Below are 26,098 nucleotides of genomic sequence, written 5' to 3'. Positions count from 1 at the left end.
GTTATATATTCATAGAATGAGTATACTGCAGCTATTTAAAAAAAACAAAAGATGAATCTCACAAGTACAATATTGGGCAAAAGAAGCAAACACAAAATTGTGCTATATTGTATAATCTCACTTATATAAAGTCCAAAAAGAGCTTTTCACAATGGATTTGACTCAAGAACATAAGTGTCATGAAAATCACCACTAAATCTAAGCCAAAATGGAAAGGAAAAGATTAATATCAACACCATTGTCATTTGGGCAAACCTACCACTACTGGCCATCCGCTACAATTATGGAGGGATCAACAGAACAGCCATGGACAATTTTGAGAAGGAGGCTGCCGAGATGGAAAAAGTCTCCTTCGGGTGTACCTGGGTCTCAGATAAACTGAAAGCTGAATGTGAGTATGGTATCACCATTGATTTCTCCCTGTGGAAATTTGAGACCAGCAAGTATTGTGTGACCATCATTAATGCATTCAGTCCCAGAGACTTTACCATAATCATGATGACAGGCACATCTCAGGCTGACTCTGCTGTCCTGATTGTTGCTGCTGGTGTTGGTGAATTTGAAGCAGGTATCTCCAGAAATGGGCAGACCCGTGAACATACCCTTCTGGCTTACACATAGGTGTGAAACGATGAGTTGTTGTTAACAAAATGGATTCCATTGAGCTGCCTCGCAGCCAGAAGACATATGAGGAAAGCATTAAGTAAGTCAGCACCAATATTAAGAAAATTGACTGCTACACTGACACAGTAGCATTTGTGCCAGTTTCTGGTTGGAATGGGGACAATGGCTGGAGCCAAGAGCTAATATGCCTTGGTTCAAAGGATAGAAAGTCACCCCTAAAGATGGCAGGGCCAGTGAAACCTGCTGCTTGAAGTTCTGAATTGATCAGTCCAGCCACCAACTCATCCAACTGACAATCCCTTGGGTTTGCCCCTCCAGGGTGTCTGCAAAATTGGTGATATTGGTACTGTCCCCGTGGGCTGAGTGGAGACTGGTGTTCTCAAACCCAGCACAGTGGTCGCCTTTGCTCCAGTCAGCACTACAACTGAAGTAAAGTCTGTTGAAATGAAGCTTTGAGAGCAGCTCTTCTGGGACAATGTGGGCTTCAATGTCAAGAACATATCTGTTAAAGATGATTATTGTGGCATTGTGGCTGGTAACAGCACAAATGACCCATCAATTGAAGCTGCTGGTTTCACAGCTCAGGTGATTATCTTGAACCTTCCAGGCCAAATCAGTGCTGGACACCCACCTGTGCTGGACGCACACCTGTGGTGGATTGTCACACAGCTCACAGTGCTCACAGATTAGCTGAGCTGAAGGAGATTGATCATCATTCTGGGAAAAAGCTGGAAGATGGTCCAAATTTTCTGAAATCTGGTGATGCTACTATTGGGGTTCCTGGCAAGCCCATGTGTGTTAAGAGCTTCTCTGACTGTCCTCCTCTGGGCCATTTTGCTATTTATGACATGAGAGACAGTTGCTGTGGGTGTCATCAAAAAGTGGACAAGATGGCAGCTGAAGCTGACAAAGTAACCAAGTCTTCCCAGAAAGCTCAGCAGGCTAAATGACTATTAGCTTCAATATATGCCCCCCTAGTTTTAATTGGTGGTATAAGGATGCTCTCAGAATGCTTTGTCTCTATTGGCTATTTACGTTTAGAAGCCAATAGAAAACATTGGTTAATGATTGTGATGCATCATAAAACCTTCAGAAAGAAAGGAAATTGTTTTGTGGACTATTTGGGTTTCATGTGTATGTGTGAGTGTATGTAGCTTTTTAAAATTTAATTTAATTTGTTTTGTTGTTGTTCAAGTACTGTTGTCTCCATTTCCCCCTCACTACTCCCCCCAACCCCAGACATACCTACCTCCCACGCCTGATTCCACCCCTCTTTGGTTTTGTCCTCCCACCTCCCCTCTGGTTACCAACATTTTGTTCTTAATTTCAATGTCTCTGGTTATATTTTGCTTGCTTGCTTGTTTTGTTGATTAGGTTCCACTTAAAGGTAAGATTATATGGTATTTCTCTTTCACTGCCTGGCTTATTTCACTTAGTGTAATGCTCTCCAGTTCCATCCATGCTAACACAAAGGGTAGGAGCTCCTTGGTTCTTCATGCTGCATAGTATTCCATCTTATGAATGTACCACAGTTTTTTGAACCATTCATTTACTGATGGGCACTTTGGTTGCTACTAGCACTTGGCTATTGTAAATTGTGTTGCTAATAACATTGGGGTGAATAGGTTCTTTTGGATTGGTGTTTCAGGGTTCTTAGGATATAATCCCAGCAGTGGCCTTTTTTAAAGTTAAATCTTAAAATCAGTACTTTTTAAATGGAAACAGAATTTTGAAACACATTAAAACAAAACAGAATATTGAGACACATTAAAACAAAGTTTAATGAGGAAAAAATGTCCCCAAACAGAAAAACTTGTATTTTGAAGGAAGTCAGAATAATAATTTCTTTGGGAAAAGAGAGTGGGACTGGCAATTAGGACATTGCAGGAAGGGGGATCCTCTGAAGATATTTCTTTCAATTTGATTAAGTGGGTAGTTGTTTCAGAATTTTATTCACCTTGTGATGATTCATTCAGCTGTACACTTATTATTTACACTTTTCTTATGAAGACTATACTTCAATAAAAAGTTAAATATTTTAGCTTATGATATTATTATTATTACTGTGCAACTCAACAACTATAGTCCAGATACAAAGAATTCAAATAGGACTGAACACATTTTAAAGCTGCAGTACATTTAACAAAAACAATTTTCTTGTTGCTGAGATGGTTCCAGTTATACTAGTTTAAAACAACATAAAATAAAATAATATTAAATTAAGTAAAAAGGATAATAAGAAGAATCTCTAAATTTTGTCATTTAACTTGCTTTGTAGAGTGGTGTGGACTCTGGCCTGATATGCCCTGGCTGGTGTAGCTCAGTGAATTAAGCACTGGCTTGTGAACCAAGGGTCACTAGTTTGGTTCCTGGTCAGAGCACATGCCTCGGTTGCAGGCCAGGTCTCTGGTTGGGGGCACATGAGAGGCAACTACACATTGGTGTTTCCCTCCCTCTCTTTCTCTCTCCCTTCCCCTCTGTCTAAAAATAAATACAATAAAAGTCTATTTTTTTAAAAGAGGGTATGCTTATGTTTCCTCTTCAGAAGGACCTTTGGAGCTGCCAAAAAGGAGGATGAAGCCGTATGATAGAAAAGGCTTCCCCGGTGGCAGCAACCCACCTCTGCCCCATTGGACTTTCCCAATCCAGACTTCTCCTGAGCTGTGCGTCACACCACTCCAATGGAATTCCTATAGTAGAGTTCTTCTCAGGGATGGTATACATGCATATTCCTGTTCTTTAGTAAAATATGATTCAATTCACAAAATGTTTATTCAATTCTTAAATGTGCAAGAGGCACTGTGATTGGGGAAATATAAGATACAGAACTAAGATTTAGCTCAAAGATATTTAAGGAACATTCACTTTCTTACATTTTATATATTTTCACACTTTAATATATAATTTTAATACAAAGCACAAAGTAATCATTATTACAAGGGTTCAATGTCTATGTCTTTTTATATTTAAATAAAAGGGAATTCTTTTTAATCTAAAAGTAAAGTTGATGCTTGTTTAAAAATTGTATCAGCGTGAAAGCTATTGAAAGGATTTTAAGGGATTGGGGAATGGCTATACTTGTTACAGGAAATAATGAAGGTTAAGGGTGACACAAGCACTCTCCAGGAAAAAAAAAATGATTACTTGAGCTGAGAAAGAACCATTCAAACTGTTGGATATTTCCAAATAACAGCTGGTCACACTCTCTGCCAACTTTGTAAAATAAAAATCTGAAAGAAATATAAGACAGCGTTTGGAAGTTAGTAGGGCTACTTTATAAGTACTTTTTAAAAAGTAGGATTAAGATTATGTGTTTAATTTGTTAGGCTCTGATGGAGGAATCTCTTTGAAAAGTTTTGATTTAGATAATCTGTTTAGGAGTGGTAAACTACTACTGACATTTTATGGATTAGAAAAGGTGGTTTATAGTAAATTGACCTATTAGGAGAATATAATAATATCCTAGATGAGAGGAAGTAAGCAAATCACTCTGAACAGTAAAAGCAAGAATAGAAAACAAATCCCTAAATCCACTGCAGAATTTATTGGTCCTTGTGATTTTATTTAATTGAGGTATAATTGACATATAACATTATATTAGTGTCAGGCATACAATATAATGATTCAATACTTGTATATATTTTGAAGTGGTCACCACAATAGCTATAGTTAATATTTGTGACAATCCATAGTTAATTTTCTTGGAACTTTTTAGACCTACTCTTAGCAACTGTCCAATATGCAATACAGTATTATTAACTCCAGTCACCATGCTTTACATTATACCCCATCACTTATTTTATAGCTTGAAGTTTGTATCTTTTGATACTCTTTATCCATTTTGCTTAGTCCTTACCTCCCCACCTCTGGCAGCCACCAATCTGTATCTGTGAACTTGTTTGTTTGTTTTTTTCCAGATTCTACATATAGATGAGATCATATAGTATTTGTCTTTCTTTGTCTTACCAATTTCTTACACAGTGGCCTCAAAGTTCAAGGACCATCCATGTTATTGCAAGTATCAAGATTTTATATTTTAATGAATGCATAGTATCAATAATGTATATATAATTTTCTTTATCCATTCATCCATCAATGGACACTTAAGCTGTTTATATATCTTGGCCATTGTAAATAATACTGTAGTGAACATGGGGATGCATACACCTGTTTGAGTCAGTGTTTGTGTTTTCTTTGGATAAATACTCAGAGGTCTTAGTGTTTGACTAAAAATCAGAGAAGAGAAACTGGAGTCTAAAATGACTTCAAAGTATGAGTAGGTATCAAGTAGAGAAATGGGTAGACCTACCTAAATCAGCAAAATGGAGGTTTTTCTTCATGTGCATAGGGACTTGGGAATTAATGGAGCGAGATTAGAGGATAAACCAAATTGAAGGCAAAGAAAAGTCAAGGGAAAATATTTTCCTTTTAGAGGTAATAAGTCAATGCTTTCTTGCTGTTGCATGACAATTTTTAAAACTTTTTTATATTTCAAGTGTGGTTTACTTTATTTTCTTGAGAACCAAGTTAATACTCAGTATTGTTTTAAAATACTTTTCCAAAAATTATCATTCACTTTTACTTGCATTATAATTAATATATATTTTTGTGAAGATGGGAGTTTTCCTAAGTCTAAGAGAATCTGAATAAACTTTTATATTGTTCGAGATAATCATTTAAATTTAAATTATTTAATTATTTTTAAAATGTACTTTAAAAAAGATTTTATTCATTTATTTTTTGAGAGAGGGGAAAAGAGGGAGAGAAACATCAATGTGTGGTTGTCTCTTGAGCACCCCCTGCTGGGGACCTGGCCTGCGCATGGGCTTTGTTTTTTCTTTTCAGGTGAAATTTTTTTTAAATTACATCCATCTCTCTTTTGACCATTTACCTCAGAGAAAGCTATATATCATTTCATTTTATACGTAAATCCTTCTTACCCATTTCTGTGTTGAATGCTACTCATGCTTCTTCTAGGAACATGGTCTAATGCTAACCAGGTCAGTTTCTTGTACTTTTGATTTTTCTCTCTATTTTATATCTTTTCCCTTAGATGTCATACAAGTTTATGTTTGCAAAGTCTTGAAACTGCTATCCCTTGCCTTTCCACATATCTGCACATTAAGTGAAAATCTTTGCAAGGACCAGAATTTATATAATTTTACTTTCTTATCATTTTTTACTCTTCAAAATATTATAATATGACTTACTTTTGTCACTTTAATGAAACTGTACTCTCAAATCATTAGTTATTTTAGTCTTTGAGTGGAAGATGTTTTACAATCCTTCTATCTTTGACTTTCTTTAACATTTATACCTGCTGATTACCCTCTCCTGGAAAACCAGTTTTATGCAGGTTTAGATCTCCATACTCTCTGATGATTCTTTCTTAGTTCAGATTCTATGTTTGTCTTTCTCTTTCTATAGTCTTCCACTGATGATTAAGATCACTTCAACTATTATTTTGTATGACAGCATGACACATTTTTATCTATTAAATTTCAATATAAGTACAAATATGTATTTGTATTAACAGCTTTATATGAATATCCCACTCACTTTTCAAACTTAAGAATCTGTAAGCAAACTTGGTATACCTTTAGCTTATTTCTATTTTCTAAAGGATACCACTATTTGTCTTGCTTTTATTTGTTCATTCTTTTCCAAAATATTTTGAGATCATTATATCTCAAAGTATTAGTGGGAGATAAAGGTATGTAAATTCTCAGATACAATGAAAGCAGATTAAAGTTGGAGTTGGAGATTATGAACATGTGATTTTTTAATTTAATCTTTATTGTATTTTTTCTATTACCATTTAGTCCCCTTATACCCCCTCCATCCAGCAATCACTACATTGCTGTCCATGTCCATGTGTCCTTTTTCCTTTTTGCAGAGGACTTCTGAGAAACTTTATGGCATATAGCTAAACTCCATCAACTGGAAGAATGGAAGGGTTAGGCATTTAGATAAGGTCTTTAGTGCTCTATTTGATAGGGATTGCTATACTTGTTAACTCTTCCAGACCTCTGAGTTGTAAGCATCTGAGTGTCACAGGATTCTTTTTTTTTAAATTGTTGTTCAAGTACAGTTGTCTCCATTTTCACCCCACCACGCCCCCTGCCCCACCCATCCCTACCTCCCACCCTTGAACCTACCCCCTTTGAATTTGTCCATGTGTCCTTTATGCATGTTCCTTGATGGCCCTTCCCCTACTATCCCCTATTATCCCTCTCATCCCTCCTCACTGGTTACTGTCAGTTTGTTCTTTGTTTCATTGTCTCTGGTTGAGATTCTGCAGTTACCTGACTTCTGTGTCTCTGAGAAACCTCAGGCAGAAATAAAGAGACAATAGGTAGCTAAGGCAGGCACACTTGAATTACACTTACAAGAAGCTGGCCTACACTGGTGAAAAGTGCTTAGAGCTAGTTGCTGCAGTTATTGCCAGAATAAGAGATGAGTGGAGAGAATGTGAAGCAGTGCATAAGAAATGTCTGGCTGACTGTAATTAGCCTACATTTAACAGACCAGATTAGTTTCATACATGCTTATTTTAATCAAGTTAATCTGTACTTTCAGGTGCCTTTGTTCACTGTACTGCCTATCCTAATCCCACCTGCCCTTTAATCCCCAGCTCATATTATCCTTTCTTGATTTTGTCCCATTAATTAGAAGCTATTTCCTCCTCTTAACTCTTATATCTCAATATAGGTGTCTCTGATTGCCCTAATGCAATGGATTTTAGTTAAAGACAAGAATATTTTTTCTCTGTAAGTGTTTGATTCTATCCCAACTAATGAGTTTGGAAAAGTTAGTCATGATGATACTATATCTATGACAAGTTATTCCATTTGAACCTCAGTTGTCTGAGCTGTATAATCTGGGATAGTATCTATTCTGCTGGGTTCTTCTGAGACAGTTATAGGGGTAAAATTGGGTTGCATCTTGGGTGCCTAACTCTGAATCCTTGCTTTCAGTAAAATTCCATAGTTGAAATTAACCTAACCACATTCTTAAAGGAAAGGATGGATGATAATAACATCCTTTTTTTAAAAAAAAATCATCACTCAAGGATATGTTTATATATTTTATAGAGAGCAGAAGGGAAAGAGAAAGGAGAGAGAGAGAAATATTGATTGGTTGCCTCCCATACTTGTCTTGACAGGATCAAACCTGGAACTTAGGTAAGTGCCCTGACTAGGGATGGGACCCTCAACTTTTTGGTGTAGGGGCCGATGCTCCAACCAACTGAACACCCAGTCAGGGCACATGCTGTCTTAACACCATGTTCTGCAAAATAGTCATTTTGTTGATTAAATGGTGACGAGAATATTTGCACAAACATTATTTTAGAAGCTCTTTGACTAGTCCGTTGACTATGGAAAGCATCTTATATCTACGCTGGGATCAACCCACCACCAGATGATGATTATGGGACAATGAACTTCATCCTAATTCCAAACTCTGCACCCATCCCAAGAAACCTATATAAGCTATCTACAAGAATCCTTTAGGGAGCTCAACTTCTCTTTTCTGCTCAACTCCCTGTGTGCAAGCCATTTTCAGTAAACTCTATCTGCTTGATTTTGTACTAAATTTAGTGCCCATTTCTATGATGTTGAGACTCAAGAACCTGGCATTCAAAGTCTGACAACAATTTCAAGTTTTAAATAAAAAACTATAAGTAATGTGCCTGCACAGAATAAATGCCCTCTGAAATTCTCTTCTCACTGCAAGACCACACTAGAGACTAGGCAACTGATTGTTTATATTTTTTCCTTAATGTTTCCTTGAAGAAATTTATCACAGATTTAGTTGTTCATAGCTAAGCAACATTTTTCTTTCCAGCGAGAATGACAATCTTTTTCAGTTGACCTGATTCCCTGATTGCCAGGGAGATCATACAGTAACCAGTGGCAGAAGGGATCACGCAGACTTGGGGCAAAGCTGACATTGAGACAGCAGAGCACAAAGCAAAATGGTTCCACTGACTGTCCTGCTTCTGGAGCTTGATCTACTGAACTAAGTTTGTGAAGTAATGCATTTCCTAAATTTTCAGGCCTGTTTGAGTTGGGCTTTTTGTTCTCACCGTTTAAAGTATCTAAAATGACATACTTGAATTTTACTGATGTTCAGTCTTTCCATTTATCTCAGGCTCTGCTGCTGTCCCCTCATTTATGGCAGGTGTTGGCAAGATATTAAACTTCAGGAAACACAACAGTCTTAGAGAAAATATGACTCAATATGCAGGATGGGGCAACTCTGGGCCCATCCCCCATGCACAGCATTTGTTGTGCTCTTCAGACTCCCTACAGCTTCTGAAGCATTCCATCCCTGGAGGCTACTGCCCATATGTTCACCTTTATTACCAACCTGCAGTTTCCAAGCATCTGCTAAATTACAAATTTGAGTGCTGAAAGGTGATTTCATTTGTGTAAAAAAGGAGACTCTTTTTGCCCCTCATTAAGTTAGATAGCATTGCACCACAATGTGGAGTTTCCATGTAGGTGTGTTAAAAGAATCCATAGAGCTAAGAGGATTAGAAGCTTATGTGTGTAGTTAGGAGGTAAGGAATCAGGTTGTGTTCATGTGTGCTGATTGTTTTTTCTCAGAACAGCGAGGTAAACAGATTCTCTCCTTTGAGAGAAAAGGAAGTTTCAATAATGTAGAATTAGCTTTGCTTCTGCTGAGAGCCCATATGTCTTTTTAACGCCAAGGAACATATCTCAGAGTATGTAAGAAGACACTGGCACCATATAAACGGTTGTAAAGGTCACAGAGCTACACAGGTTCCCCAATCCAATGCAAGCTGATTCTTCAAAGTAGCTTCCTTTCTGCAAAGCTTCTAGCTTGTTCTGTAGCAACACCTGATTAGATAGCAGTGCCAGCAACATTGTTGGCCGTCCTTTCTTTCCTTGGTTAACTTCTCTTGTCAGTGCGGTTGAGTTATCAAATGGTGTAAGTGTTGTGCCAATACCGTTGCAATATAAAAAACTAGCCATGCAAAGGCTAAGGCAAATTGTTTTCCAACTAACTGCTGGCAGCCTGCTCTTATAGATTAAGACCAAGTCTCTCCACAAAGCACTGAAGCAGCAAATTTAAAAGGAGGCAAATAGAATATAGGCTGTTTGGCATCAGAGATGAAACAGTTCATTACCTGGTTAATGTTTGCATTTTCCTGGTGTAAAGCAAGCATAAAATTACAGATAACAGAGTGACACTTAATAGGCACTGGACATTTCAAGAGAAATGTAGTTTTTAAATATATTTTTTCCATTCCTGGAAAAACTAAGAGGGGTGGAGTTAGGAGGAATTATATTAGGTACAAATCTTAAAGGCAGAAAATACAGGGGAAAGAACTAAAGTCTACCCCAATTCTATGAATTATTAATTTGGAAATCTGGGAAAGCCACTTTCTTCCTTGTAGGGGCTTAATTATCAACTTCATTATACAGAAATTAAAGCAGCTGTGTTCTCTACTGCACAAGTTGTAGCAAAACTGAAACAAAATCACATATGTAAACTATGTTAAAAACTCTAAAGCATAGTTAAAATTTAAGCCATCCATTTACATGAAGAACCACTACATTTCCTTGAGTTTGCAATCTAAATGTAATAACCTGAGAGCAACAATGACATGGAACACACAGCTGAGACTGAGATAGTTGTGATTTACAAAAACATAATATGTAATGTAACTCAGCCTCTCAGAATTAAGATGCACTTCAGAAACTATCTACTCCATTTATAGCTAAAGACCTGTGCCTCTCTGCCAAGTTTTCCTGTGTGTATTGGGACATAGTCTGTGATAGGAAGTTCAGTACTTATTTATTCAAGCATAATCTCTGCTCTCTGAAGTGCATAAAACACAAGATTTTATAAGAAAAGAGTTCAAGCCCTTGCTTTGCCCTTACTATTGTCCAAATACCAAGCAAGTTAGTCTCAGATTCAACTGTTCCATTTATAAAAGTGTAATAATAATGCTAAACATGTCGTAGGGTTATTGGGAGTACCCAAGTCCTTTACAGATGCTAGTGTTATTCTGAAGTGAGAATTCATCTTCTCTTGCGTGGTATCTTATTTTATTTATTGACTGAACACATGCAGTGATAATAGGGCCAAAGGTATGTGCCATTTTAATCATCTTAAGTACCTTTCAGAGATATACTATTCATAAATGCTACCTTGAAAAAAAAGGTTATTCTATTAGTATTTAGAGAAAATGGGAGATTATACATGAACACTGATATCCCCTTAACAGAGCTTTGTGAAATGCCACTGTGTATTTATTTTCTTTAAAATATAATGCAATGAAAACATAATGCCAAAAAAAGTGTTTGGACATTGATAATCATCAGTAATTCATAGAATAGAGTATAGGCAGTAATCTTACTTTTCAAAGGGGGATACTGAAGTTATTTAGCATGACTACACTCAGGCTGCAGTGAATCCGAATTGTAATGTAGATAATTCATCCTGTCTTGCTTTCCTTTCTATTCTCTATGCATTGGTTAGACTTGTCACCTTCCCATTCCCTTTTTGGTGTCCACCCTAATCAAGGAACTTCTTTTGTTCCTTAATAGGGGCCATAACTAATTTAATGTGCAGCAAAAACAAAGTATTTGTGTCAACTTCTCAAAGTCTTCATTCAGTTACTTCATCCATAAAATGGTAATACTAATATTACAGCTTTGTTTAAGAATTAAACAAGAAGCCCTGGCTGGCTTAGCTCAGTGGATTGAGCATGGGCTGAGAACCAAAGTGTCACAGGTTCAATTCCCAGTCAGGGCACATGCCTGGGTTGCAGGCCACGGCCCCCAGCAACCTCATATTGATGTTTCTCTCTCTCTCTCTCTTTCTCCCTTCCTTCCCTCTCTAAAAATAAATAAATAAAAATTTAAAAAAGTTAAAAGAAGTACATAAAATTAATTTAAAAAAGAATTAAAAAAGAAAATACATGCAAAGCTTTTAGCATTGTTTCTCACTCATGGTAAGGTTCAATGATGGCTAGATATAATTGCCATATCATAATTAAGACATAGTTTTATATTATGCTTTCAAACTTTAGATCTCCAAATAGAAATCGCTTTAGAGCCAAAAAGACTGTGTTTGAAATTTTGTTTTATCTAGTTTTGGGATATTTAGTCATGATTTCAACTCAGTGATTTTCAGCTTTTATGTATGAAAATAGGCAAAAATACTACCTACCTCACAGTGTTATTGTGAGGGTTAAGTGCAAAAATCCTTTACTAATAGTCTGTGCAAATAATGACATTCATAACTTTAGAGAAAAACAATATCAATAACAAAACATTTGCAAAGGAATTCAGAGAGAATTTCAACTTTCTTCTTTCTGACCCTCTATTTCTGTTTCCAGAAACTAAGACTCAGGTTAGTGTTTCTTAATCAAATATTTAACTTATCAGTGAATAACATAGATCTTACTTTATGTCTTTGGGTAGAAGATATAGAGACAAGAACATGTCTTGCCTTTTTATAATAGAATGACCCACACCTTCACACTATTTCCCTCTTACTTAACATACAGTATTATTATAGTTTTCTTATGAAATCTAATTGTTTTTAGTTTGCTTCTTCCATTCACCCTCCTTCTTAGTGATTCAACAGAAAAAAAGATGATGTAAGAAATGAGCTGTGTTCTTTATTCTCTCTAAGTTATGTAGGCAAAATGGGTAGCCTCTATGAGCTGAGCAAACAAAGACTAAGGATGATTTGCAAAGTTGAATTGGGTAGCTTAATAATGACAGTGCTAAACACTGAGCAAAAAACAACTTAGTCATTGAAAATTTAAAATGCATATTTCAAAGTTCTCATTTGGATTCTCACATTATTTATTTAAAATGAATATTTTGAATATCTAATTTCTATTTTAAATTATTGAAATAATTTGTATATTCCCATTGTATTACAAAAAAGAAACTAAAGATTTAACTATTTAAACTAAAAAAATGAGACATAATTCATGTATGTATAGAATATAAATAATTAAAATTTTGTTAAATTGTTTGTAATTATAGAAAGATAAATGTACCATATTAGTATGGATGCTGTTATTAAGATACTATTTTATTATTTTATCCATACTTAGTACTTGAAGGCTAGAATTTTCTATTTAAAATTATAATAGATCATGTCTATCTCTATTTTATTAAAATCAAACAAGTAGATTCTTTATACCCACTGTAATCTCTAAAGCAAGGAATCTTTATGAATTTATGATGCCATAATATTCAGTTCAGAATTCTTTTGTCTGCTGAGCTAGGCCATAGTGGGAAAGAGAGAGGTTGGTAGGGTGAGAGTATCAATAAATGCAGAGAAATCAGGAAGACTACTTAATGTTGGAAAAACATCATTAAAAACACCATGATGCAGTTGTCATTTTTTGGGCTGTCTAGCATCTGAAAATCTAAGGATTTTGCTTCTCATTCATTTAAAAATTAATTGATTTAACAAACATATAGAGTGCTATATGAACATGGGCCTGAATATGCAGTGGTGACAGGATAGACAAAAGTCAAAGTCCAGAGTTCTAAATATTATACCATGACTCTGCCATGTGATTTGCAAATGGAGGGATAGGGGTGCCAATCTACTGTGAGTGTGTGTTTTTTCTTATTTGTACTGTAAATGGTTTTTCCCACCAATGTCAAGGTTTTACCTTGCATATGCTGGGATATTTACTTCATCTGTTAAAATGTTATGTTTCTCAAGAAAATAAATTAGGCAAAGTCACTGCCTTCAGTGAGTTTAAATTCTAGAGGTTTATTACAGGAAAAGTGATGTCCCGATCAGTTACGACCAAAAAAAGATGCTTTGATTTTCAAATTCCCTGAATATCCCTGCTGCTAGTAATTATGACAATTTTACTTCCTCTTTTCCAGTTTGGATGCCTTTATTTCTTCTTCTTGTCTGGTTGCAATGGCTAGGATTTCCAGTACTATGTTGTGTAAGAATGGTGAAAACAGATACAGATATCAGTCCTGTTCCTGACCTTAAGGGAAACACTTTTGGTTTTGCCCATTGAGTATAATATTGGCTATAGGTTTCTCATATATAGCCTTTATTATGTTGAAATATGATCCCTCTATTACCATTTTGATAAGAGTTCTTAATCATAAATAGCTGCTGCATTTTATCAAATGTTTTATGTGCATCAATTGATATCACATGATTTTATCTTTCATTTTATTTATGTTATAAATCACATTTATTGATTTGATGATATTGTACCAACCTAGAATCTCTGGAATAAATCCCACTTGGTCATGATGTATGATCTTTTCAATGTATTGCTGGATCCCATGTGATAATATTTTGTTGATGATTTTAGCACCTATGTTCATCAGGTATATTGGTCTATAATTTCTTTCTTTGATGTGTCTTTACTGGTTTTTGAATTATGATAATACTGGCCTCATAAGGAGAGGTTGGGAGTCTTCTCTTCTCTTACATTTTTTGAAAGAGTTTGAGAAGGATTCTCTGTAAAGCATTTGCTCCAGAACTTTAGTTTGATGGGAGAATTTTGATTATTGCTTCAATTTCATTAGGTTTATTCAGTCTATTCAGGTTTTCTGGGTTTTTTTTCTGATTTAGTTTTGTAATATTTTATGTTTCTGGGAATTTATTTCATCCAGATTGTCAAATTTATTGGCATAAGTTGTTTATGTTATATTCTTACAATTCTTGATATTTCTGTGATGCAATTATTACTTCTCCTTCATCTCTGATTTTATTTGTGTCCTTTCTCTTTTTTTCTTAACAAGTCTGGTTAGAGGTGCTTCAATCTTGTTTACCTTTTCAAAGGACAGGCTCTTGGTTTCATTTATTTTTTTGTCTCTATATCATTGATTTTCACTCTGACTTTTATTATTTCATTCCTTCTACTCATTCTGAGCTTTTTAATTGTTCTTCTGCTAGTTCTTTTTGGTGTATGCTTAGATTGTTTATTTGAGAATTTTCATGCTTCTTGAAGGCAGACCTGTAATGTTATGACCTTCCAACTCAGGACTGCTTTTGCTGTGTCTTGAGAGGTTGTTGCATATTCATTTTAATTTGTTCTCAGATGATATGATATTGTACATGGAAAATCCCAAACTGTCTACCAAAAAAGTATTCTTTCTAATAAATGAATATAGCAAAGTACCAGGATACAAATTATTATTCACAAACATGACATTCTTCCACACCAATAATGAACTATCAAAAAGAGTAATCCCATTTCCTATTGCAACAACAACAACAGAAAAAGGTATTGAAGAATAAATATAACTAAGGAAGTAAAAGATTTGTATTTGAAAAACTATAGGATATTGAAGAAAGTAGTTGAGAAAGATACAAATAAATGGAAACACATACCAAATTCATGGATTGGAAAAATTAACATCATTAAAAGGTCCATACTTCCTAAAGCAATCTATAGATTCAAAACAATTCCTATTAAGATACCAATGGCATATTTCACAGATCTAAAATAAATATTGAAACATTGTATGGAACTTAAAAAGAATGCAAATAGCCTCAGCAATGTTGAGAAAGAAATTTGGAGTTTTACAATACCTGATATCAAATTATATGATAAGTCCATTGTAATCAGAACAGCTTGGTATTGGCATAAGAAGAGGCATATTGATAAGTGAACCAGAACAGAGAGTGCAGAAATAAACACATGCATTTATCATCAATTAATATTAATATTTGACAAAGGAGGCAAAAGCATACAATGGAGTAAAGTCAGTCTCTTCAATAAATGATATTGGGAAAATTGAACAGGGGTATGCAAAAAAAATGAAACCAGACCACCGATTCAAACTGCACGCAAGATAAACTCAAAATAAATAAAATAAAAGACTTAAGTGTAAGTCATGAAACCATAGAAATCCTGAAAGACAATATAGACAGTAAAATCTCAAATATATCAAATAGCAATTTTTTTTGCTATTACATCTCCTAGGGCAAGAGAAACAAAGGAAAAATAAACAAATGAAATTACATTGGACAAAAAAGTTTTTGTATAGCACAATAAACCATGAACAAAATGAGAAGGGAATGCACTATATGGGAGAATATATTTTCCAATGATACATCTGATAAGTTGTCATTTTCCAAAATATATAAAAAAGTTATATATTTTGAACTCAATACCAGGAAGACAAACTATGCAATTAAAAAATTGGCAGAGGACCTAAATAGACACTTTTCCAAATAGTACTTACAGATGGCTGATAGACATATGAAAATATGCTCAAGGTAATTAATCATCAGAGAGATGCAAGAACAATCCATAATGAGATATTATCTCACACCTCCAAGAATCATTATCACAAATAAATCAATAAACAAAGGCTGGTGAGGATGTGAGGAAAAGGGGACCCTAGTGCACTGTTGGTGGGAATGCAGACTGGTGCAGCCACTGTGAAAAACAGTATGGAGTTTCCTCAAAAAATGAAAAAAGAACCAATTTCGACCCAGTGATTTTACTTCTGAGAATATATCCTAAGAATCCCGAAATGCTATTTTGAAAGAATATATGCATGCCTATGTTCATTGCAGCATTATTTACAACAGCCAAGATCTGGAAACAGCCCAAGTGGCCACAAGTAGATGAGTGGACAACAAAGTTGTGACACATTTACACAATGGAATGCTACTCAGACCAAAAAAGGAGGAAATTTACCTTTCGTTACAGCATGGCTGGACCTGGAGAATATTGTTCTAAGTGAAATAAGACAGTCAGAGAAAGATAAATATATGATCTTTCTCTGTGTAGTCTAATGCACAAAATAAACTGATGAACAAAATGGAAACAGAGGCATAGTCACATGGAACAGACTGACAGCTGTCAGAGGAGAGTGGAAAGCGGAAGCCTAGATGATAGGTATAGGGATTATGTAAGGAACATACGAGGCCTGTCTGAAAACAAAACCAACCATTGTTAATATAACCTGAGTGGTTTGTGCAACATTGATGTACCCTGGCAGCCAAGGAGAGTGGACTGGAATGTGCATGCATGAACAATGATGACTTCACTGTACTAGTTGCTGGGGGAAATAGACACGATTGAGTGAGCATGTGTACTGTGTGACTTGCATCAAAATGACTGAGTGAGGAGAGCAACAATTCTGCAGCAAATTTTGGATAAGTTTGAACATTCCTCCACAGAAACCATTTGGATGATTCAGAAGGCCACAGCTATGGGCAACTGCTGATTGGCAACTTCATCATGACAATGCACCCAATTGTGTGTCATTTCTCATGAAGAGTTTTTTTATGAGAAACATCATATCATCTAGGTGATTCAGACCCCTACAGCCCAGACTTGGCACCCTGCAACTTCTGGCTTTTCCCATAACTAAAATTGCCTTTGAAAAGGGAGAGATTTTAGGCATTGATGAGATTCAGGAAAATACCATGGGGAAGCTGATGGTGATTGGGAGAACTGTGTGAGGTCCCAAGGTGCCTATTTTGAAGGGGACTAAGGCATTCTTGTCCTATGAACTATGCTTCTCATATCTTGTATCTTCATCAAAAAATGTCTCTATTTTTCATATTACATGGCTGGATACTTTCTGAACAGACCTCAAATAAGTATAACTGTAGTCAAAGACATCAGTGTGGCTGGGAGTGGAGGTAGGATGGGAGCTGGGTGAAGTCTGAAAGGGGGTGTGTGTTAGGAACATCTAAAATAGTATCAATGATAAAAATAAAGTTAAAAAATATCCTCCTGCTACACATTCACAAGTAAGAGCCATGAGCAAAAACTTTAACCTAGCCTTGGGCAGATAGAAATAACAATCTAAAATTTTGAATTAGCAGCTACTTATTCGGAGAAACAAAAACACTAACAGATTCCTTCTGGTCATGCCATTAGTGAAGGTCTCAACACACAGCTACATATACACAAAATAGATCTCTTCCATCCATTACAAGGGTTTTACCTGTTTTTAATGACTTATATGGATTTTGCCACATCATAATATTTTTTCAGCTCTACCCTGGCTTTTTTTTCTTGTCCATTTTCTTGGAATATTTTTTCCCAACCCTTCACTTTCAGTCTGTGTAGGACTTTTGCTCTGAGTTGGGTCTCTTGTAGATAGCATATATGCTGGTCATGTTTTCTTATTCAATCATCTGCCCTGTGACTTTTGATTGGAACATTTAATCCATTTACATTTAAGGTTATTATTGATGGGTACTCATCCATTGCCATTTTTCCTAGGTGTTTCTCTTTCTCTCACTCTTTTCCTTCATCTTCTTAAAGCAGTCCCTTTAGCATGTCTTGCTATGCTAGTTTGGTGGGGGTATATTCTTTTAACCTTCTTTTGTCTGGAAAACTCCTCATTTTGCCTTCCATTTTAAATGACAGCCATGCTGGGTAGAGTAGTCTTGGGTGAAGGCCTTGGCTTTTCATTACTTGGAGTATTTCATGTCAATACCTTCTGGCTTGTAATGTTTCTGTTGAGAAATCTGCTGCCTTATCAGAACTCCCTGGTATGTTACTTCTTGTTTCTCCCTTGCTGCTTTTTATACTCTCTCTTTGTCTTTAAAATTTGGCATTTTAATTATGATGTTCTTGGAGTGGGCCTCTTTGGGTTCATCTTGATTGGGACTTTCTATGCTTCCTGAACTTGCATGGCTTTTCCCTTCTCCAAGTTAGAGAAGTTTTCTGTCATTATTTTTTTCAAGCAGGTTTTTAATCCCTTGCTCCTTTTCTTCTCCTTTTATTTTTATGATGCAAATGTTGTTATATTTCATGTTGTCTTGAAGTTCCCTTAAACTATCCTGATACTTTTTGATTCTTTTTTCATTTTGTTGCTTTCATTTTGTTTCATTTGGGTATTTCTTTGGTGACACTTATAACACTATTTTTTATTTAGGTTTTTATTTTGATATTTCTGGACTTTTGTCTATGTACAGAGTCAAAAATCCAGAAGTAGGATACACACACACACACACACACACACACATATATGTAGGATATATATATACACACACACATATATGTAGGATATGTGTGTGTGTGTATATATATATATATATATATGCAGGCACACACATATATCACCAGAAAGTGGAAAAATCTGTACATTCCATTGGATGCATAGGTAAACAAGGAAATAATGAAAGTAAATAAAGTTGAAGATCCTAGAAGTCCCTAGATTTCCCCTTTTACTAAATAATAAATGGAAAAATGTTTATCACATTCTTGAAGGAATGGCAGAGATTAGTGTAATCATTAAAGGCTTGAGATATTCAGATATTATTATTTGCATCACATTGTCATTTACTTCTCCAGTTTTCTAATTATATTAAAAAATTAAACATGATAATGATGATGGACAGTTTTAAGCCTAACGTGGTAGAGGTTTTCATTGGAGACCTTCTGCCAAATGTCGTATTCTTGCTGGAACAAGTTAATATTATATCAGACACTTGAAATGAAATCATTGGTCTCATCAGTTTTTTTCTTTATTTCAGGAAGACATGAACTTTAAAAATAATTTTTTTCTGCCCAATCAGGACAGCAATATACCTTCACCCTCATGTCTTAGAGCACAACTACCACCTACCTCTGTGACACAGTTTAGTCTTCAGTGACACTGGCAGTCTCTCCATCACATGGCAAAACATTGTGCTAGTTCACTATTATAATAACATGCTGATCATGAGAACTGAATAGCAGGAAAGAGTAGGAATAGTTTCCTTAGTAAGACATGTTTCAGTGAAGTTTCTTCTGATCACTATAAGGGGCATATAAGGATATCAACACTCAAGTGAGTGACCAGTTCTTCTTCTAATGAAGAGAAACAGCATTATGTTGATATATTTGATTTGTGTGCAGCACATACTGGACTTGAGTGTATTGTTTACAGTAACTTAGTGTTCTAAAATGCTTCTAGCTTTAATAGGTTAAGAAGTGTCGTGAATGGCTTTGTCCACACTATAATGTATACCAATTTATCCTTTGTGACCAGCTGGATCTTATGGTGGTTAAAAGTTCTCTGATTGACTGTGGTGTTATAGGAAATGGGTACCAAACACAATGAAAATATTACATTGAAGGCCCTGGTGTTTTGAAATGATGCTGAGCCTTCTTGGTGAAATAACTCTGCTCTTCAGAAATATACCTTGGCTTACTCCTGCTACTTCACATACACTAAAGCATCAACTATAGGGCAGCAGATAAATTTGTAGTTCATCATGTTCATCGACCTAGTCAAAACTTGGTTACAACCATCATCCCTACTATGGGCTTCCATGTGTGTAAGTAGTTCGCATAAGCAGTCTCTTCCAAATGTTCCTTTGGCCACATTTCTGGCTGTCTCTTAGTACACAACTGAGCCTGAATCACAGATGACTCTGTGTGATACATTGGCACTGTCTTCAGGCGGCTCTGAAAAGGAAGGGAAAGAAAAAGGTACACTGAAAACAGATGTCTGAGCATTATATCTCACTGTTTATCTTAGCTTGCTTTAATAGAAGGATGTCAGGATTTCAACTACAAGTCATATGAACCAATGTGAACTATCCAAATTCAATGAGAATTTCATATCAATTGTTGTTATTATAGCAGCTATATGAAAAAATGTAATATTTCATAACATTTAGTTGGCTTTGTTCTTAGGTTGAAAATAAACCTCAGGATCCCATTATCCCTTTAAGGGTCATTAAAGATAAATTGTTAACAAGCATACATTTTAATAACAACAAATAATATAATTCTACTGCTCAACCTAGGTAGGAGTTATATGTGTCTGTGATTAATCACCCTTTGACTGTTGTAGCTAAAGATATAGTTATTTTTAAAATGGCTGATTAAAAACACTCAGTATGGCCCTGGCTGATGTGGCTCAGTGGATTGAATGCCAGGCTGTGAAACAAAGGGTCTTCAGCTCAATTTTCAATCAGGCCACATGCCTGGGCTCTGGGCCAGGTCCCCAGTAGGAGGTGCTTGAGAAGCAACCACACATTGATGTTTCTCTTCTTCTCTTTCTCCCTCCCTTCCTCTCTCTAAAAATAAGTTTAAAAAGTCTTTAAAAAAAGAGAAAAGGAAAATACTCAGTATGCATGGCAGTAGCTCCAGGATTCACATTTGACTGAAACTGAATTGTAAATAACTTTTGTTAACTGAGATGGTGCCTGTGTTCTTCCTGGATGTGCAAACCCATTTAAATAGGATGTATTGTGAAACACTTGAAGGTTTGTCTTTAATATTGTAAAGTGGAACCAAATTCCCTAGAAAGTGCTTTTAAAAATATATTATACTTGTAAACATAGGAAAAAATGATATCCTAGCTAAATGTAATGGTCTGAAGAGCTCCTTTTTAACATTTTAACTTCAGTAAATTGAAAATTAATTGTTTAAACCCAAAGCATACTTGTAAATATCTGAAAATAAAGCTAACCTAAGGTTAGTATCTATGCACCTAATTGTTGGGAACTACCCTGCCTTGTTTCAGAAGCTATAACCCCCCCATGGCTAAAGCTGAGTAAAGAGACCTTGGGACCATAAGCCACTAAGGAGACAAAGCTTATCTTCCTGGTAGGGGCAAGGCCTCTGTCCCCGTTTACTTCACCCTGCTTGGCCCCAGGGCAGATGACTGGTCAGCCAATGATGGGTAAGGTTCCTCAAGGGAGGGATGGCCTAAGACAGGAATGGTCATGAAGGGGCCCTCAGGGAAGGACTTGGGGGCTATAGAAAAAGAGGGTGATGGACCCTCACCCCTTGGCTTTGACAGCCTGAGTCCCCATTCTGTCTGTGAGAAGTCTCCTAATCTCTTGGCTGTCTTACTTCCCCTGCCTAACTTAAGCCTGAAACAATGCTAGAGGGCAGTGCAGCCCTGGGCAGGAATGGGCGGTTCCCTGGGGAGATCAGGACTAAGAAAGAATGCACAAAATCCCAGGAAACCTACTTTGCTAAGAGTGTCCCCAATTTTCTGATAAGGGTTCAAGCATAAAATAAATTTGTTTCCCAAAGTTTTATGGCCCTTTAGCTAACTGATCCTGACTCAGAATAAGCCCTCATAGTTCTTTGAATGTTACCTATTGTTTGATCATTACTGTGTGACAATGATGAATGAAGACCTTCTTTGAAGTAGTGCTCCCAGAAAAGCAATAAAAGCCTGTCCAGGCAAGGGTCAGGGCACTCTCTCACTCAAGGAGTGGCCATGCTGTCTCTTTTTCTCCACCAGACTTCTGCAATCCATGTGAATTTGTTCATTGCATCCACACCACATGGACCCCACTGGTTAGAATATGCATCACCTAGTGGTTTTGATAGACTTGGAATAAACAAGTTAGAGCATAGATGACACAGAATTTTTAGCTTAAAGTGTGAGTATATATGTATTTTATGTAATTGCATTTAGAAAAAAAGAGTATTTCATGACATGTAAAAATTGTGTGAAATGCAAATTTCTGTGTTCAAATATAAAATTTTATTAACCAAAGCCACACCCATTTATTTATGTATTGCTTATGGCTGTTTTTGTATTCTAAAGGCCTTGGAGTGATTGTGACAGAGACTAAATGACCTACAAAGCCAAAATACTTTCTATCTGACCTTTACAGAAAAAGTTTGCTCTGACTCCTGACCTAGTGAGTGAGATGACATGTTCTGTGGGTTTTTTTCCTTACTGTATATTCCCTGAAGAATAGAAAATTAATCTGGATTTGCATATGTTTCCTCAGCAGTATAATCTTTGTACTTATTATGAACATAGTCATTTGTGGCAGGTCCAGCAGCAGTTGAGCCCAGGTTTCAGGAGTTGCATGCCAGAGGGGCCAGCAGCCTGTGTGGTGCCCAAGTCCTGTGATGAGCAGCAGCAGCCACAGTGTCTTCAATTCAAGACCTATCTGACTAGTCTCATCATTTGTCTGAGCCTCCCTAGAGGTCTTCTGCTTTCCTAGAGATTATGTCAACTTAGTATTCTTTCAATTGCTTCCTTTTTGATTAAATCAGACAAGTAGTTACTTGCAACAAAAACTCTGACAGGTACAAAACTGAACTCAGAAGGAAGCAAACAAAATGGGATCAAGATTTTGGCCAAGTTTATACTAATAATTATTAAAAGATAATAATATGCTACTCAATATGCTACTGATATTGATTAGTCTTATTTTCTTTATTTTCTTTCTTTTGTGAAAAATTATAGTTGGAATACAAATTACATTTGTTTCAGGGGTTACAACAGAATAATTCAACATTTATATACCTTACAAAGTGATCACCACAATAAGTCCAGGAACCACTTACTGCTGTACAATGTTATTGTGATATTATTGACTATGTTTCCTATGCTGTACATGTGTGTGACTTATTTATTTTATAACTAGAACTTTGTACCTCTTAGTCCATTCATCTTTTTCCCCATCTCCCCAGTCTCTCCCCCTCTGGCAACCATCAGATTGTTCTGTGTTTATCTACAACTCTCTGTTTTATTTTCTTTGTTTGTTTTTTAGACTTTAACATACAAGTGAAATTATATTTCTTTTCTCTGTCTGATTAATTTCACTTAGCATAATCCCTTTTAGGCTATCTTTGTCATTGCAAATGGCAAGGTTTCATTCTTTTATGACTGAGTAATATTTCATTGTATATATGTACTGCATCTTCTGTTTCCTTTCATCTATTGATGATACTTTGCTCCATACATTGGTTATTGTAACTGAAGAAAAATCAACACATGTGTTCATATATTGTTTTGGGTTAGTGGGTTTGTTTTCTTCAGATAAATCCCCATAAGTGGAATTGCTGGGTCTTATGGCACTTAATTTATTAGCCTTAAAAGGCAATTAAGTAACTTATTTTTAATTGCTTAAAGAAATATCATGTTAGGCCAGTGTTTAAAACTTTCTTCAGAAAAATAGGTAAGCTTAATGAACAGTAAGAGAATATTAATTTATTTTTTGCGATAGAAAATAAAGGGCCATATGACAGTAATAATAAAGAACTTTGTAATAATAAAGAACTCTCTAACATGGAAAAGTAAAGCCAAATCAACTTATACTGCCTAAGGAATAAAATACTGAATAAAATAAAGATGCATGTAGAACAAATATTTTTCCTACTAATTTGAGAAGTGAGGAAGTGAGAAATCCTTATTGTAGAAATTACTTTACATTTCTGAGGAAACACCTTCAGACCTCCCTTTTTAAAAGACATTTTGAAAACTTGTACAATGCTAATATATTGACAAGGTGATCTTGAAGTGTTCCTACTTAAGGAGGCATACCACTTGCATAGCTAAGCAAAGAAATCTATCAAAAAACCCATTCTCTATTTCTGATTCAATAAATGGAGAAGTCATAAAAATGTAGCAAGATTCATGAAAATGGAGTTTATGTGAAAGAAAAAGTCTTTGAAAGGGCTGATCTGTGGCTTCCTTGAGTCTTTGCATTGTTAAAAGGGGTAAGTGACGCTGATGAATAAATGAAAAACCTATGATGTTTCTCTTTATATTCTAGTATCAGACCAGAATCCCTCACTGTAGTGAATCCCTTACTATGGATACTCCTATATCTGTGAATCCTGTATATCTTATGCATACTTTGTAGATTGAAATAATATGGTATTTGGCAATGAGTAGACTACTGTTGTTCAAGTGAATATAAGATGCAGTTATGATTATTAGTATACATGTTACTCATGTAAGAACCAAGACTAGAATAGGAAAAGGCTAAAAGAAATGATTGAGCTTTCTAGGTGAGGTGAAAATTGTAGATCTAAAGGACTAAAGTTTTAATATTTCCTGTTCTTTACATCGTAAATGATCTAATTGTCTCACAAAAATTTAAACTGGAATTTATAAAGGAACAAGATACTCTATGTCTTTGTTCACTCTCATACCTCAAAGGCTCTTTCCAGCTCTGTCAATAAAGGTGATACAATAAATAGAACAGAAAGAATAAACCTCTGATTGAGCATGAGTAGGGCAGGCTGAACTATAAGAGGTAAGGTGAATGGAAAGATTGATGGCCCATAGGAAGAGGTCAAGGAGGAAGGCTTCCACAGAGTGAAGAAGGGCTCCAGGGAACTGGGAAAGGGGCAGCTGTGTCTGTGCCACAGGCACTGAATACATCTGCTTGAATTATTTATGTATACATAGAGGATTCAATCCAGATTTCACACCTGGGGGTTATTAGTTTGGAGTAGAAAAAGATCCTAGTGGACTATATATATGATTAATTGGCTCAGGGAAATTGTTTTTTTGGTATAGAAATGTAAAATAATTTCTTTAGATATAGTATTATATTAGAAACAAACAAACAATACCTAATTTTAAATGTCTATGCTGCTGTTTTTCTTCAATAGCTTCTCTTTAAAAAGATTTTATTTATTTTTATAGAGAGGGAGAGAGAGGGAGAAAGGGAGAGAGGGAAACATCAATTAGTTGCCTCTTGCATACTCCCAATCAGGGACCTGGCCCTCAACCCAGGCATGTACCCTGACCAGAAATCAAATCAGCAACCTTTATCCCACTAAGCCATACCAGCCAGGGCAATAGCTTCCTTTTTAATGTATAACCCATCATATTTCTTTTTTCTTTATATTTATTGTTTTTATAATTTATTAGGGTAAATTGGTTAATAAAATCATACAGGTTTCAGGTATACAGTTCTATAATACATCATTTGTATATTGTATTGTGTGTTAACCACCCAAATCCAAGATTCCTTCCATCACCATTATTCACCCCTTACCCTCTTACCTCCCACCACGTCTTAGTAGCTTCTAAATGGTGCTGATCATTGATAGAAGGTCTCTCTTTATGGAAGTTTCTATTATATGAAGAATATGCATGTGACACTCTTTTTTTTACTGTTTTATTCCATTTATATAAAATTTGAAAACACATAAAACTACTCTGGTGTTAGAAGTCAGGATAATGTTTGTCTATTGGAAGATGATTGGAGGAGCTTTAGAGAAGCTTGTGTCATTTACTATCTTTATCTGTCATAGTTAACATAGGTGGTTAGCTTTGTGATAATTCATCTAGCTGTTCACTTAAGATTTTTGTACTTTTCTGTATCATTGCTATGCTTTCATATATTTTCTTTTTTCTTTACTTTACTTTTTTATACTTTATTCTAGTACAGTTAGTTGTCCTAATTCATTTCCCTTTTGCCTCCCTTTGCCCAGCCCACCTTTCTGGCTCACAGTAAATCCCTTCTTGGTTGTCTATGTCCATGAGTCATTCATACATGTTCTTTGACTAATTCTTTCCCTTTCTTTCCACCATTTCTCCCTCTTTCTCCCCTGCTACAGCTCTCAGTCGGCTCCATGTTTCCATATCTCTGGGTCTATTTTTCTTGTTAGTTTATTTTGTTCATTAGATTCCACTTAAAGTGAGGTCATATGGTATTTGTCTTTTGCTGACTGGTTTACCACCTAAAATAATAGTCTACAGTTCCATCCATGCTCTGTGAAAAGATAGAATCTTTCTTTCTTTCTTTC

General features: G+C 35.6%; 1 pseudogene; it reads left to right on the top strand.

Annotated features, from left to right (window-relative positions):
• Positions 1-223: 223 nt before the first annotated feature.
• LOC114492755 lies at positions 224-1,574 on the top strand (annotated as a pseudogene).
• Positions 1,575-26,098: the final 24,524 nt, after the last annotated feature.

This window comes from Phyllostomus discolor, chromosome 1 (assembly GCF_004126475.2).
Source record: "Phyllostomus discolor isolate MPI-MPIP mPhyDis1 chromosome 1, mPhyDis1.pri.v3, whole genome shotgun sequence".
NCBI classification, from domain to species: domain Eukaryota; kingdom Metazoa; phylum Chordata; class Mammalia; order Chiroptera; family Phyllostomidae; genus Phyllostomus; species Phyllostomus discolor.
The sequence above is the reverse complement of the archived record's forward strand: the minus strand, read 5'-3'. Positions and strand labels throughout refer to the sequence as shown.